The sequence below is a fragment of the Dipodomys ordii genome, unplaced genomic scaffold (assembly GCF_000151885.1).
Source record: "Dipodomys ordii isolate 6190 unplaced genomic scaffold, Dord_2.0 Scaffold159, whole genome shotgun sequence".
Taxonomy (NCBI): domain Eukaryota; kingdom Metazoa; phylum Chordata; class Mammalia; order Rodentia; family Heteromyidae; genus Dipodomys; species Dipodomys ordii.
The window spans coordinates 978,681-982,775 of NW_012267375.1; the positions used below are offsets into that span (position 1 = coordinate 978,681).

Consider the following 4,095-nt stretch of genomic DNA (forward strand, 5'->3'; position numbering starts at 1 on the left):
CCACGTGCCGGGCGCTGGGCCTGACCTGAGGGTTCCGGGGGTCTGCAGGCCACGTGCCGGGCCTGGGCCTGACGTGGGGGCCTGTGGGGCCTGCAGGCCACGTGCCGGGCCTGGGCCTGACGTGAGGGTTCCGGGGGGTCTGCAGGCCACGTGCCAGGCCTGGGCCTGACGTGGGGGCCTGTGGGGCCTGCAGGCCACATGCCGGGCGCTGGGCCTGACGTGGGGGCCTGTGGGGTCTGCAGGCCACATGCCGGGCGCTGGGCCTGACGTGGGGGCCTGTGGGGTCTGTGTCCACGCGCCAGGCGCTGGGCCTGACGTGGGGGCCTGTGGGGTCTGTGTCCACGCGCCAGGCGCTGGGCCTGACATGAGCGCTTTGGTGAGAATCTCCAGAACCAGCTGGGGTCTGATTCCGGTCCTGGGTCCCACAGGTGGTAAATGTCCCGCACCCCGCCGGCTCCGAGGACAGCCCTAGAGCCACATGGCTGGGCGTGCTGTCTGGGCTCATTTCCTCTCTGTACACAGTGACCGCCTCGGACAACTGGTTGGAAGCTTCTGGAGAGCTGAGCAGAGTGGGGTGGGAGCAGCTGGGTAAATGACCAGAGGTGAAGCTGCCCGTGCCCCTTCATGTGTGTATTCCACTACTGGGGCTCCTTTTTCCTCAAGGCTGGCACCTTACCACTTGAACCACACCTCCACTTCTGGATTTTGCCAGTTAAATGGAAGATAAGAGTCTTTCGGGTTTGTCTGCTTGGACTGGCTTTGAACCTTGATCCTCCGATCTCCGACTCCACCCTCTGCCCATCCATTCTGTATCCAGGGCTGGGCCTGCTGACCACTGATCTCTGGCCTCCCAGATGACAGAGGCCAGCTTCCGGCAGGAGGTCCCCCAGCCGCCCTGCGCTGTGGCAGGGCCGGGGCAGAGGTGCATCTCGTCTCCCATGGAGGCTGCGTAGGCCTCTCTGTCCTGCGAGCAAGCTGGGCCCAGGCGCCCTGCCGGTCTGGGAGGCAGGCATGAGCGTTGGGGTGCCTGCCCACACCCTGACCAGCAGCAGACGCCCTGGATGGACAGCAGAGGGCGCCCATGTCCACCACACTGGCCCCCAGAACGCAGCTCAGCCTCCTGTCTCTAGAGCTGGGCAGCCTGGTGGGGGTAGGGGGACGCCCCGAGGCGGACATCCAGCCTCCCTGCCACCCCCCCTCCACTCCCTGACCACCCGTCTCAGGGGCCAGGGGCCGGTTTGGGGGTCTGGGGCCTCAGGCAGTTGGTCCTGGGGACAGGCTCAAAGCCTGCCTTCGCGTGCCTCACTGATGGTCAAGGTTACTGCTGCCTGGCTCTGCTCCTCAAGTTTGCCGGTCACTGCGGGCCGGCCCTGACAGCCTGGTGCTGCTTGAACTCCAGGCTGGGACCCCAACAGCCAGGGCTTCCGGGTCACCCAGGGAGAGAGAGCCACGGGCCTCCAGGCTACAATCCCAACAGCCAGGGCTTCCGGGTCACCCAGGGAGAGAGAGACTCGAGCCTCCTTGAAGAGGCTCGGTTACCACAGCTCCACAGCACACCTGAGCCCAGCGGCCCTCCGGTGCCTGCCTGGTCCCCGTCCCCACTACACCACCAGAAGGTGTGGCTACCGGGAGGGAGCTGGCATGGCCAGGACGAGCCCGGCCCCCGCCGGAGGCAGAGGAGGGGAGGCCCGGCCCCGCCCTGGGCTGCTGCCAGGCAGAGGAGGGGAGGGGACTGCCCCAGGGCGGGTGGGCTATGCAGACCCCAGAACAGGGGGCAGCTGTGATCTCTCTCCCTGTGGGAGCTTTGAGTTCTGCTGCGTCTTACGCGGGCCTCCTGCTCCCTGGGGCTGGGCACAGTGCGGTGTTGGAGGCATTCAGGGGTTGGATGGGAAGGGCGGGCCCCAGCAGGCTTGTGTGCCACTGCCCCTGGGAAGCCGGTGAGGAACAGAACCAGCGGCAGGCGTGGGTCTGGGGAGCCTCAGGACTTCCTGGGCCGCTTTCTAGTGCCTGTCTGTACTGCCCCCGTCTGAATGTCCTCCCCGTGTCTGTCTGTCCTCCCCTGTGTCCGCCTGTCCTCCCCCGTGTCCGCCTGTCCTCCCCCGTGTCTGCCTGTCCTCCCCCGTGTCTGCCTGTCCTCCCCCGTGTCTGCCTGTCCTCCCCCGTGTCTGCCTGTCCTCCCCCGTGTCTACCTGTCCTCCCCTGTGTCTGCCTGTCCTCCCCTGTGTCCGCCTGTCCTCCCCCATGTCTACCTGTACTCCCCCGTGTCTGCCTGTCCTCCCCCGTGTCTGCCTGTCCTCCCATGTCTACCTGTCCTCCCCTGTGTCTGTCTGTCCTCCCCCGTGTCTGCCTGTCCTCCCCCGTGTCTGCCTGTCCTCCCCCGTGTCTGCCTGTCCTCCCCCGTGTCCGTCTGTCCTCCCATGTCTGCCTGTCCTCCCCCGTGTCTGCCTGTCCTCCCCCGTGTCTGTCTGTCCTCCCATGTCTACCTGTCCTCCCCTGTGTCTGTCTGTCCTCCCCTGTGTCTGCCTGTCCTCCCCCGTGTCCGCCTGTCCTCCCCCGTGTCCGCCTGTCCTCCCCCGTGTCCGCCTGTCCTCCCCCGTGTCCGCCTGTCCTCCCCCGTGTCTGCCTGTCCTCCCATGTCAGTCTGTCCTCCCCCGTGTCTGCCTGTCCTCCCCCGTGTCTGTCTGTCCTCCCATGTCTGCCTGTCCTCCCCTGTGTCTGTCTGTCCTCCCCTGTGTCTGCCTGTCCTCCCCCGTGTCCGCCTGTCCTCCCCTGTGTCTGCCTGTCCTCCCATGTCTGCCTGTCCTCCCCCGTGTCTGCCTGTCCTCCCCTGTGTCTGCCTGTCCTCCCATGTCTGCCTGTCCTCCCATTTCTGCCTATCCTCCCATGTCAGTCTGTCCTCCCCCGTGTCTGCCTGTCCTCCCATGTCTGCCTGTCCTCCCCTGTGTCTGCCTGTCCTCCCGTGTCTGCCTGTCCTCCCCCGTGTCTGTCTGTCCTCCCCCGTGTCTGCCTGTCCTCCCCTGTGTCTGCCTGTCCTCCCCCGTGTCTGTCTGTCCTCCCCCATGTCTGCCTGTCCTCCCGTGTCTGCCTGTCCTCCCCCATGTCTGTCTGTCCTCCCCCGTGTCTGCCTGTCCTCCCGTGTCTGCCTGTCCTCCCCCATGTCTGTCTGTCCTCCCCTGTGTCTACCTGTCCTCCCCCGTGTCTGTTTGTCCTCCCCTGTGTCTGCCTATCCTCCCCCGTGTCTGCCTGTCCTCCCCTGTGTCTGTCTGTCCTCCCCTGTGTCTGCCTGTCCTCCCATGTCTGTCTGTCCTCCCCCGTGTCTGCCTGTCCTCCCCCGTGTCTGTCTGTCCTCCCCTGTGTCTGCCTGTCCTCCCATGTCTGTCTGTCCTCCCCCGTGTCTGCCTGTCCTCCCATGTCTGCCTGTCCTCCCCCGTGTCTACCTGTCCTCCCATGTCTGCCTGTCCTCCCCTGTGTCTGTCTGTCCTCCCCTGTGTCTGCCTGTCCTCCCATGTCTGTCTGTCCTCCCCTGTGTCTGCCTGTCCTCCCCCGTGTCTGCCTGTCCTCCCCTGTGTCTGCCTGTCCTCCCCCATGTCTGCCTGTCCTCCCCCGTGTCTGCCTGTCCTCCCGTGTCTGTCTGTCCTCCCCCGTGTCTGCCTGTCCTCCCCCAAGTCTACCTGTCCTCCCCTGTGTCTGTCTGTCCTCCCGTGTCTGCCTGTCCTCCCCCATGTATGCCTGTCCTCCCCCGTGTCTGCCTGTCCTCCCCCGTGTCTGCCTGTCCTCCCCCATGTCTGCCTGTCCTCCCCTGTGTCTGCCTGTCCTCCCCCATGTCTGTCTGTCCTCCCCTGTTTCTGCCTGTACTGCCCTGTGTCTGCCTGTCCTCCCCTGTGTCTGCCTGTCCTCCCCCGTGTCTGCCTGTCCTCCCATGTCTGCCTGTCCTCCCCCGTGTCTGCCTGTCCTCCCCCGTGTCTGCCTGTCCTCCCCCGTGTCTGCCTGTCCTCCCCCGTGTCTGCCTGTCCTCCCCCGTGTCTACCTGTCCTCCCCTGTGTCTGCCTGTCCTCCCCTGTGTCCGCCTGTCCTCCCCCATGTCTACCTGTACTC

At 66.0% G+C, this 4,095-nt stretch overlaps 1 protein-coding gene across 1 annotated transcript in view; it reads left to right on the forward strand.

Annotated features, from left to right (window-relative positions):
* The window catches only part of Col6a1 (collagen, type VI, alpha 1), a 51,961-nt gene that overhangs the window by 4,052 nt on the left and 43,814 nt on the right, over positions 1 to 4,095 (forward strand). The window lies entirely within an intron of this gene.